Source organism: Bombina bombina, chromosome 9, assembly GCF_027579735.1.
Source record: "Bombina bombina isolate aBomBom1 chromosome 9, aBomBom1.pri, whole genome shotgun sequence".
NCBI lineage: Eukaryota > Metazoa > Chordata > Amphibia > Anura > Bombinatoridae > Bombina > Bombina bombina.
In genome coordinates, this window is record NC_069507.1 from 198,795,532 (window position 1) to 198,807,967 (window position 12,436).

The following is a 12,436-nucleotide window of genomic DNA, read 5'->3' on the forward strand; positions in this document are numbered from 1 at the left end:
CCCTCTCTGCATCGGCCAGCAATGGTGTCGATCGTGGGTGGGTGGGCGTTTAGGGAGGGATATGAGGGAGGCGGATGGGCGGCCCATCGCTGGAGCAGTTCCTGGAGTGCGTGGCAGAGGCTGGGAGCGCGTGAGTGGGGGGGGGGGACATGCGCACCTGCTACACATTCACAAGTGAGAGGGAAGGAGGGAGAGGGAAGGAGGGAGATAGAATAAATGTTGGGAAAGGGATCTGGGAGGGGAGTAGGGTATTGAGGGAAGGGGGCAGCTACACTACAGAAAATTGGCCTTTTATTATAAAAAAAATATAAACCCCCAATTTTTTTAGCATACTGGGTACTCGCAGAAAGCGGCCTGTACCCAAGATGACAGCAAATAGGTAGAGGGGGAGGGTTAGAGAGCTGTTTGGGGAGGGGGGGGGGATCAGGGAGGTTGGGGATCCAACACTGCAGTATATATAAAAAAAAAAAAATTAAAAAAAAAAAAAGAAGCCTTTTATTTTAGTACTGCCAGACTTTTTGCCAGTACTTAAAGGGACACTGAACCCAAATTTTTTCTTTCGGCTAATTCTCTTGCTATCTTTATTTGAAAAAGAAGGCATCTAAGCTAAGGAGCCAGCCAATTTTTGGTTCAGAACATGGACAGCACTTGTTTATTGGTGGGTGAATTTATCCACTAACCAGCAAGAACAATCCAGGTTGTTCACCAAAAATGGGCCGGCATCTAAACTTACATTCTTGCTTTTCAAATAAAGATACCAAGTAGGAGTAAATTAGAAAGTTGCTTAAAATTGCATGCTCTATCTGAATCACAAAAGAAAACATTTGGGTTCAGTGTCTCTTTAAGATGGTGGTGACAATTGTGATGTGGGGGAGGGAAGAGAGCTGTTTAAGGGGGGCCAGGGAGGGATCTGGGGGTGGGATGTGTCTATACTAAAGCTCAAATTAACCCTACAAGCTACCTAATTAACCCCTTCACTGCTGGGCATAATACAAGTGTGGTGCGCAGTGGCATTTAACGGCCTTCTAATTACCAAAATGCAATGCTAAAGCCATATCTCTCTGCTATTTCTGAACAAAGGGGTTCCCAGAGAAGCATTTACAACCATGTATGCCATAATTGCAAAAGCTGTTTGTAAATAATTTCAGTGAGAAACCTAAAATTGTGAAAAAGTTAACGATTTGTTTTATTTGATCGCATTTGACATTGAAATGGTGGCATAAAATATACCAAATGGGCCTAGATCAATACTTTGTATGTATTGGGTACTTGTAAAGCGCAGCTAATCACCCGTAAAAGTCTCAAGGTGCTGCTCATTTTATCTACCTCGGAAGAATGAAAGGCTGAGTGGACCTCGCCGGGGATCGAACCTGCAACCCTTGGGTTGTTACAGAGCTCAGCCACAGTGCCTTAGCATGCTGAGCTATCTGACCGGCTTACTTTGGGTTGTCTACTAAAAAAAAAAAAAATATACATGTGAAAGGTTATTCAGGGATTCCTGACAGATATCAGTGTTAAGATGTAACTTATGCAAATTTAGAAGAAAAAAAAATGAAATTTATGCTTTCCTGATAATTTTTTTCTTTCTTGACACGGAGTCCACGGATCATCATAATTACTAGTGGGAATATAACTCCTGATCAGCAGGAGAAGGCAAAGAGAACCACAGCAAAGCTGTTAAATACCACTCCCCTTACCCACAACCCTCAGTCATTCGACCAAAAGGGAAAGGAGAAAGGAAGTAATATAAGGTGCAGAGGTACCTGAGGTTTATAAAAAATAAACTGTCTGAAAATATAGGGCGGGGCCGTGGACTCACCGTGTCAAGAAAGAAACAAATTTATCAGGTAAGCATAAATTTCATTTTCTTTCTAATGACATGGTGAGTCCACGGATCATCATAATTACTATTGGGAATCAATACCCAAGCTAGAGGACATGGATGATAAGGGAGGGACAAGACAGTAAATCTAAACAGAAGGCACCACTGCTTGAAGAGCCATTCTCCCAAAAGAAGCCTCAGCCGAGGCAAAAGTATCAAATTTCTAGAATTTTGAAAAAGTGTGTAGAGAGGACCAAGTTGTAGCCTTGCAAATCTGTTCAACAGAAGCTTCATTTTTGAATGCCCAGGAAGAGGAAACAGCCTTTGTAAAATGAGCTGTGACCTTCTCAAGAAGCTGCTGTCCAGCAGTTTCATAGGCCAAACGAATTATACTCTTCAGCCACAAAGAAAGAGAAGTAGCTGTAGCTTTCAGGCCCTTATGTTTCCCAGAGAAAACAACAAACAGAGCAGAAGACTGGCGAAAATCCTTAGTCAACGCACGCACCACGTCTAGGTTGTGCAGCAGACGTTCTTGATGAGAAGACGGGTTAGGACACAAAGAAGGAACAACAATCTCCTGATTAATGTTCCTATCCGAAAACCACTTTAGGGAGGAACCCAAACTTAGTATGCAGAACCACCTTATCAGAATGAAAAATAAGATAAGGGGATTCACAATGCAACGCAGAGAGCTCTGAAACTCTACAAGCAGAAGAAATAGCAACAAGAAATAAAACTTTCCAAGATAAAATCTTAATATTTAAGGAATGCATAGGCTCAAACGGAGCCTGCTGAAGAACTCTAAGAACAAGATTAAGACTCCAAGGAGGAGTAACAGGTTTGAACACAGGCCTGATTCTAACCAAAGTCTGACAAAAAGACTGAACGCCTGGTACATCCGCCAGACATTTATGTAACAAAATAGATAAAGCAGAAATTTGACCCTTCAGGGTACTAGCAGATAAACCCTTCTCCAGACCCTCCTGGAGAAAAGACAAAATCCTAGGAATCTTGACTCTACTCCAAGAGTAGCCCTTAGATTCACACCAATACAGATATTTACGCCATATCTTGTAATAAATCTTTCTAGTCACAGGCTTACGCGCCTAAATCACAGTCTCAATAACTGACTCAGAAAAACACACGCTTAGATAAAATCATCTCCAAGCAGTCACCTTCAGAGAAACGAGATTTGGATGAAGGAAGGGATCCTGAAGAAGAAGATCCTTCCTCAATGGAAGACTCCAAGGTGGAAAAGATGACCAGATCTGCATACCAGATCCTGCGAGGCCACGCCGGTGCAATGAGAATTACCGACGCCCTCTCCTGTTGGATCGAGCAATAACTCGAGGAAGAAGGGCAAACAGAGGAAACACGTATGTCAGACTGAACTTCCAAGGAACTGCTAGAGCATCTATGAGAACTGCTTGAGGATCCCTTGACCTTGAATCGTACTTCGGAAACTTGGCATTGTGACAAGATGCCATGAGATCAAACTCCGGTTGACCCCACCTGAGAATCAAACTGGAACACACTTTCGGACGACCACTCCTGGAAAGTGGATCACAGACAGGCTGCAGTGGTGGGTCTGCGCCCACTGAATAATCCTGGACACCTCTGTCATGGCCAAGGAACTCTGAGTCCCTCCTTGATGGTGGATGTAAGCCACTGAAGTTATGTTGTCCGACTGGAACCTGATAAACCAAGCTGAGGCCAAGCCAGTAGAGCATTGAAGATTGCCCTCAGCTCTAGGATGTTTATGGGAAGAAGAGATTCCTCCCGAGACCATATCCCCTGAGCCTTCAGCGAGCCCCAGACTGTTCCCCATCCCAACAGGCTGGCTTCCGTGTTGACAATCACCCAGGACGGCCTGCAGAAAACAAGTTCCCTGGGAGAGATGATCCTGAGATATCCACCAAAGAAGAGAATTCCTTGTCACCTGATCCAGATGCAAACGCAGAGACAGATCCGCATGATCCCCATTCCATTGTTTGAGCATGCATAATTGCAGAGGTCTGAGATGGAAACGAGCAAACGGAATGATGTCCATGGCCGAAACCATTAGACCAATCACCTCCATACACTGGGCCACTGATTGCAGAGGAGAGAACTGAAGAGCAAGACAAGAGTCGAGGATCTTTAACTCTCTGACCTCCGTCAGAAAAATTTTCATTGATAAGGAATCTATTATTGTTCCTAAGAACATTACCCTTGTAGCTGTAATCAAGGAACTCTCCAAATTCACCTTCCATCCGTGAGAACGTAGAAAAGATAACAACATCTCCATGTGGGAGATGCCGCCTGAACCAGAATATCGCCCAGATAAGGCGCCACTAGAATGCCCCATAATCTAAGAACAGCCAATAGAGCTCCCATGATCTTTTTAAAAAATCCTGGGAGCTGTGGCAAGACCGAATGGAAGAGCCACAAACTGGAAGTGTTTCTCCACAAAAGCAAACCTCAGAAACTTGTGATGATCCCGGTGGATAGGGATATGCAGATACGCATCCTTTAAATCTACAGTTGTCATGAATTGACCCTCTTAAACCAAGGGAAGAATGGAACAAGAAATTAAATAAAAAAAGTCAATTTAATTCTTAAAATAATAAAGCAAAAAAAATGCTACTGTTACTTTAAATAATAAAACGTAAAAGTTTATTTTTCTAACAGCAACCGCAGAGCAGTTGTCACACACAACCTCAGACAGCCTCTTCTCCTCAGCAGACTTTGCTGAGGTGCCCACCTGCTCCTTGAAAATACACCAAATTTGCAGACAAAGATCCGAACTCCGGACAAACAGGACACCAGCCGACACAATCTTCCTTGCCAGCAGAGCCGCAGTGGTCGGATCGCACAGACTGAGAAACCGGAAGTGCACAGCAACACTGACTTGCCGCCAGAAAAAGCCCAACCCCCTAATGGTGGGCGTAACAAACTGATCCGGTCCGGTCGCCATTATCCCTATCATAGTAAAAAAAGGGATCGCAACACAATAAAAAACACTTAATTTCTTGAGAAATAAAGTCACAAAAACACACACCACCAAACCCAGAAACAAACTGGAGCTGAGCCATAACATATTAACACACACCCGTGGTTACTAACCCCAGAGCCTGCATAACTGCCAATTAAAATCCTTATCCAAAGAAGGATTTAAAATAAATAAGTCCCATTTTTAAACACATTTACCGGCAAAAGTGCAATATTCCCTGATCCCAGAAAATAAAAAGGCACTTACCTTGAAAACAGACACTACCCGGCAGCAGGGCACTTCACTCAGTTTGAGAGGCACATCTCCTCACATGGACCTGTGAAATATAATGAAAGACTGAATAATCCTAAACAAACTTTCCAGAAAGGGCAGCAACACTGTTTGGGAGGCGCAGTGGGAATTATACCCCACAAGTTCCCAATTGCTTAAAAGCCACCACTGCTCTACTGAAGAGACTGCCATGGGCTACGGCTAGACCCCAAGAAAAAGCAGAACAAACTTGCTCTACTTCAAAAAATAATAAAATCTTGATTGAAGAAACTTCTTTCAGACACCTAAACTTTACTACCTCCTTGCAACAGGCAAAGAGAATGACTGGGGGTTGTGGGTAAGGGGAGTGGTATTTAATAGCTTTGCTGCGGTGCTCTTTGCCTCCTCCTGCTGATCAGGAGTGATATTCCCAATAGTAATTATGATGATCCGTGGTCTCACCGTGTCATTAGAAAGATAAATGGTTTGGAAATAGCAAAGTGCTACTTGTACTTATTGCCCTATAACTTGCAAAAAAAAGCAAAGAACATGTAAACATTGGGTATTTCTAAACTCAGGACAAAATTTAGAAACTATTTAGCTTGGGAGTTTTTTGGTGGCTGTAGATGCGCAAGAGATTTTGGGGGGTCAAAGTATTCAATTTTTTCATCATATTTTATCATTTATTTTATAGTAAATTATATGATATGATGAAAATAATGGTATCTTTAGAAAGTCAATTTAATGGAAAGAAAAATGGTATATAATTTGTGTGTGTACAGTAAATGAGTAAGAGGAAAATTACAGCTAATCACAAACCCTGAGGAAATGTAAAAATAGCCCTGGTCCTAAACAGTAAGAAAATTGAAAAAAGAAAAAAATGGTCTGGTCACTAAGGAGTTAATGTCCCTTTAATATAGTTATTAAATCAAAAATTTTATGCAGAGCAAAGAGAAATCTGTATCTCACTAATGATTTTGTCACATATTTTAAACCATGTATGGCCTTAAAGGGACAGTAAAGTCAAAATAAAACATTCCTGGTTTGCTTCATTCTCTTGGTATCCTTTGATGAAGTTAAACTAAAGAGCAACAATGTCCTATTGGGAGCTAACTGATCAATCAAGAGGCATATATTTGCAGCCACCAATCAACAGCTAGCTCATAATAGTGCATTGCTCCCCCTAAACCTACAAGGTATGTTCTTTAACAAAGGATACCAAGATTATGAAGCAAATTTGATAATCGGAATAAATTGAAAAGTTGTTTAAAATGACATGCTCTATCTGAATTAAGAAAATATAATTTTGACTTTACTGTATCTTTCAATTGGTTATTTAAATTAAAGGGTCACTGTACTCAATTTCTTCTATCTCTCCTATCAAACAGCCGCCTTCAAAGTTGTGATTTTATTTTTTTGCCTGAAAGAAATGATCGGTCAATTCACACATATTGCTTATACGACACACTGTTTGGTGCTCTTCTTCCCGGTAACATTAGTGTGGGGCATTCGCACACAATGACAAAGAAAATGGCTAATCTAGGTCTGCACATTCTCTCCATGAGAGCCCTCACTCACTCTGTGAGAAACAGCATGGTATGGGCTTTGTATAAATACCAAACTGTGGTAACCAGGCATGAGGTCTTTGTTTGGTCTTATGTAAATATCTGTACCTGAAATTCTTTTTTTTCTTTTTTTACGAGTCTGGTGAGATCATTTCCATTCAAAGTGTTTTAGACCTTGTGAAAACAGAATTTATGCTTACCTGATAAATTACTTTCTCCAACGGTGTGTCCGGTCCACGGTGTCATCCATTACTTGTGGGATATTCTCCTCCCCCACAGGGAAAGGCAAGGAGAGCACACAGCAAGAGCTGTCCATATAGTCCCTCCCAGGCTCTGCCCCCCCAGTCATTCGACCGACGGTTAGGAGAAAAAAAGGAGAAACTATAGGGTGCCGTGGTGACTGTAGTGTATAGAGAAAGAAATTCTTCAAACCTGATTAAAAAACCAGGGCGGGCCGTGGACCGGACACACCGTTGGAGAAAGTAATTTATCAGGTAAGCATAAATTCTGTTTTCTCCAACATTGGTGTGTCCGGTCCACGGTGTCATCCATTACTTGTGGGAACCAATACCAAAGCTTTAGGACACGGATGAAGGGAGGGAGCAAATCAGGTTACCTAAACAGAAGGCACCACGGCTTGCAAAACCTTTCTCCCAAAAATAGCCTCCGAAGAAGCAAAAGTATCAAATTTGTAGAATTTGGACAAAGTGTGCAGAGAAGACCAGGTCGCTGCCTTACATATCTGATCAACAGAAGCCTAGTTCTTGAAGGCCCATGTGGAAGCCACAGCCCTAGTAGAGTGAGCTGTGATTCGTTCAGGAGGCTGCCGTCCGGCAGTCTCGTAAGCCAATCGTATGATGCTTTTCAGCCAAAAGGAAAGAGAGGTAGCAGTAGCTTTTTTGACCTCTCCTCTTGCCAGAATAAATGACAAACAGAGAAGACGTTTGTCTGAATTCCTTTGTTGCTTCTAAATAGAACTTTAAAGCACGGACTACATCTAAATTGTGTAACAAGCGTTCCTTCTTTGAAACTGGATTCGGACACAAAGAAGGCACAACTATTTCCTGGTTAATATTCTTGTTGGAAACAACCTTTGGAAGGAAACCAGGTTTAGTACGCAAAACAACCTTATCTGAATGGAACACCAGATAGGGCGGATTACACTGCAGAGCAGATAATTCAGAAACTCTTCTAGCAGAAGAAATAGCAACCAAAAACAGAACTTTCCAAGATAACAACTTGATATCTATGGAATGTAAGGGTTCAAACGGAACCCCTTGAAGAACTGAAAGAACCAAATTTAGACTCCAGGGAGGAGTCAAGGGTCTGTAAACAGGCTTGATCCTGACCAAAGCCTGAACAAAAGCTTGAACATCTGGCACAGCTGCCAGTCGTTTGTGTAACAAGACAGATAAAGCAGAAATCTGTCCTTTTAGAGAACTCGCTGATAATCCCTTATCCAAACCTTCTTGGAGAAAGGAAATCATCCTAGGAATTTTAATCTTACTCCATGGGAATCACTTGGATTCACACCAACAGATATATCTTTTCCATATTTTATGGTAATCTTTCTAGTCACAGGTTTTCTGGCTTGTACCAGAGTATCTATCACAGAATCCAAAAACCCACGCTTAGACAAAATCAAGCGTTCAATTTCCAAGCAGTCAGCTGGAGAGAAACTAGATTTGGATGTTCGAATGGACCTTGTACTAGAAGATCCTGTCTCAAAGGTAGCTTCCATGGTGGAGCCGATGACATATTCACCAGGTGTGCATACCAAGTCCTGCGTGGCCACGCAGGAGCTATCAAAATCACTGAGGCCTTCTCCTGTTTGATCCTGGCTACCAGCCTGGGAATGAGAGGGAACGGTGGAAACGTATAAGCTAGGTTGAAAGTCCAAGGCGCCACTAATGCATCCACTAGAGTCGCCTTGGGATCCCTGGATCTGGACCCGTAGCAAGGAACCTTGAAGTTCTGACGAGACGCCATCAGATCCATGTCTGCAATGCCCCATAATTGGGTCAACTGGGCAAACACCTCCGGGTGAAGTTCCCACTCCCCCGGATGAAAGGTCTGACGACTCAGATAATCCGCCTCCCAGTTTTCCACTCCTGGGATGTGGATCGCAGACAGGTGGCAGGAGTGATCCTCCGCCCATTTGATGATCTTGGTCACCTCTCTCATCGCCAGGGAACTCCTTGTTCCCCCCTGATGGTTGAAGTAAGCAACAGTCGTCATGTTGTCTGATTGGAATCTTATGAATCTGGCCTTTGCTAGTTGAGGCCAAGCCCGGAGAGCATTGAATATCGCTCTCAGTTCCAGAATGTTTATCGGTAGAAGAGACTCTTCCCGAGACCATAGACCCTGAGCTTTCAGGGAATCCCAGACCGCGCCCCAGCCTAATAGACTGGCGTCTGTCACTCTGGTCTGCGGAAGCTCATTCCCTGGGACAGGTGATCCTGGGTCAGCCACCAACGGAGTGAGTCTCTTGTCTTCTGATCTACATGAATCACTGGAGACAAGTCTGTATAGTCCCCATTCCACTGTTTGAGCATGCACAGTTTTAATGGTCTTAGATGAATTCGCGCAAAAGGAACTATGTCCATTGCTGCAACCATCAACCCTACTACTTCCATGCACTGAGCTATGGAAGGCCGTAGAACAGAGTGAAGAACTTGAAAAGCGTTTAGAAGCTTTGACTCTCTGACATCTGTCAGGAAAATCTTCATTTCTAAAGAATCTATTATTGTTCCCAAGAAAGGGACTCTTGTTGACGGAGACGGGGAACTTTTTTCTATGTTCACCTACCACCCGTGAGATCTGAGAAAGGCTAGAACAATGTCTGTGTGAGCCTTTGTCTTTGAAAGAGACGACGCTTGAATTAGGATGTCGTCCAAGTAAGGTGCCACTGCAATGCCCCTGGGTCTTAGAACCGCTAGAAGGGACCCGAGCACCTTTGTGAAAATCCTTGGAGCAGTGGCTAGTCCGAATGGGAGAGCCACATCCAGAAAGGCGAACCTTAGGAACTGATGATGATCTTTGTGGATAGGAATATGCAGATACGCATCATTTAGATCCACGGTAGTCATAAATTGACCCTCCTGGATTGTAGGTAAAATCGTTCGAATAGTTTCCATTTTGAACGATGGCACTCTGAGAAATTTGTTTAGAATTTTTAAATCCAGAATTGGTCTGAAAGTTCCCTCTTTTTTTGGGAACTACAAACAGATTTGAGTAAAACCCCTGACCTTGTTCCACAGTTGGAACTGGGTGTATCACTCCCATCTTTAACAGGTCTTCTACACAATGTAAGAATGTCTGTCTCTTTACTTGGTTTGAAGATAAGTGAGACATGTGGAACCTTCCCCTTGGGGGTAGTTCCTTGAATTCTAGAAGATAACCCTGAGAGACTATTTCTAGTGCCCAGGGATCCTGAACATCTCTTGCCCAAGCCTGAGCAAAGAGAGAGAGTCTGCCCCCTACTAGATCTGGTTCCGGATCGGGGGCTACCTCTTCATGCTGTCTTGGTAGCAGCAGCAGGCTTCTTGGCCTGTTTACCCTTGTTCCAGCCTTGCATTGATTTCCAAGCTGGTTTAGTCTGGGAAGCGTTACCCTCTTGTCTAGAGGCTGCCGAGTTGGAAGCCGGTCCGTTCCTGAAATTGCGAAATGAACAAAAATTGGACTTATTCTTAGCCAGAGCGCTCTGCGCGCCACAATTGTAAACCCTGAATTTTTTGCCGCTAACCTCGCTAACTGCAAAGCGGCGTCTAAAATAAAGGAATTAGCTAACTTAAGTGCGTAAATTCTATCCATGACTTCCTCATACGGAGTCTCCCTACTGAGCGACTTTTCCAGTTCCTCAAACCAGAACCATGCCGCTGTAGTGACAGGAATAATGCACGAAATAGGTTGAAGGAGGTAACCTTGCTGTACAAAAATCTTTTTAAGCAAACCCTCCAATTTTTTATCCATAGGATCTTTGAAAGCACAATTGTCCTCAATAGGAATGATCGTGCGCTTGGCTAGAGTAGAAAACTCCCCCTCGACCTTAGGGACTGTTTGCCATGTGTCCTTCCTGGGGTCGACCATAGGGAACAATTTCTTAAATATAGGAGGAGGGACAAAAGGTATGCCTGGCTTCTCCCACTCCTTATTCACTATGTCCGCCACCCGTTTAGGTATCGGAAAAGCATCAGGGTGCACCGGGACCTCAAGGAACTGTCCATCTTGCACAATTTTTCTGGGTTGACCAGATTGTCACAATCATCCAGAGTAGATAGCACCTCCTTAAGTAATGCGCGGAGATGCTCTAATTTAAATTTAAATGTCACAACATCAGGTTCTGCCTGCTGAGAAATTCCGCCTGTATCAGAAATTTCCTCATCTGACAAACCCTCCCTCACTGCCACTTCAGATTGGTGTGAGGGTATGACAGAAAAATTATCATCAGCGCCCTCCTGCTCTACAGTGTTTAAAACAGAGCAATTGCGCTTTCTCTGAAATGCTGGCATTTTGGATAAAATATTAGCTATGGAGTTATCCATTACTGCCGTCAATTACTGTATAGTAACAAGCATTGGCGCGCTAGAAGTACTAGGGGTCGCCTGCGCGGGCATAACTGGTATAGACACAGAAGGAGATGATGTAGAACTATGTCTACTTCCTTCATCTGAGGAATCATCCTGGGCAACTTTACAATTTGTGACAGTACTGTCCTTACTTTGTTTGGACGCTATGGCACAATTATCACACTATATTTGAAGGGGGAACCACATTGGCTACCATACATACAGAACATGATCTATCTGAAGGTACAGACATGTTAAACAGGCTTAAACTGGTTAATAAAGCACAAAAACCGTTTTAAAACAAAACCGTTACTGTCTCTTTAAATGTTAAACAGGGCACACTTTATTACTGAATATGTGAAAAACTAGGAAGGAATTATCCAATCTTTACCAAATTTTCACCACAGTGTCTTAATACATTCAAAGTATTGCACCCCAATTTTCAAGCTGTTAACCCTTAAAATGTGGAAACCGGAGCCGTTTTTAATTTTAACCCCCTTACAGTCCCAGCCACAGCCTTTGCTGCGACTTCACCAATCCCAGGGGGGTATATGATACCAAATGAAGCCTTCTAGGAACGTTTTTAGTGGATTCCAGACCCTCACACATGCAGCTGCATGTACTGAACTCAAAATTAACTGCACAGTAATGGCGCGAAAATGAGGCTCTGCCTACTACAGAGAAAGGCCCTTCCTGACTGGGAAGGTGTCTTAACAAGTGCCTGGTGCTAAAAACGTTCCCCAATGTTATAAAAGTGTGAAATACAACTTCAAACTGCATATAATACTTAAATAAAGCAATCAATTTAGCCCCTAAAAGTGTCTACCAGTTTTATAGCCCATATTAAGCCCTTTATTCTGTTTGAGACTAAGAAAATGGCTTACCGATCCCCTTGAGGGGAAAATGACAGCCTTCCAGCATTACACAGTCTTGTTAGAAAAATGGCTAGTCATACCTTGAGCAGAAAAGTCTGCAAACTGTTCCCCCCAACTGAAGTTATCTCATCTCAACAGTCCTATGTGGAAACAGCAAACGATTTTAGTAACTGCTGCTAAAATCATAATCCTCTCACAAACAGAAATCTTCATCTCTTTCTGTTTCAGAGTAAATAGTACATACCAGCACTATTTTAAAATAACAAACTCTTGATAGAAGAATAAAAAACTACAACTAAACACCACAAACTCCTCACCATCCCCGAGGAGATGCTACTTGTTCAGAGCGGCAAGGAGAATGACTG

General features: G+C 42.9%; 1 protein-coding gene across 5 annotated transcripts in view; it reads right to left on the minus strand.

Moving 5' to 3' along the window:
* The window catches only part of HPS1 (HPS1 biogenesis of lysosomal organelles complex 3 subunit 1), a 363,492-nt gene that overhangs the window by 32,585 nt on the left and 318,471 nt on the right, over positions 1-12,436 (minus strand). The window lies entirely within an intron of this gene.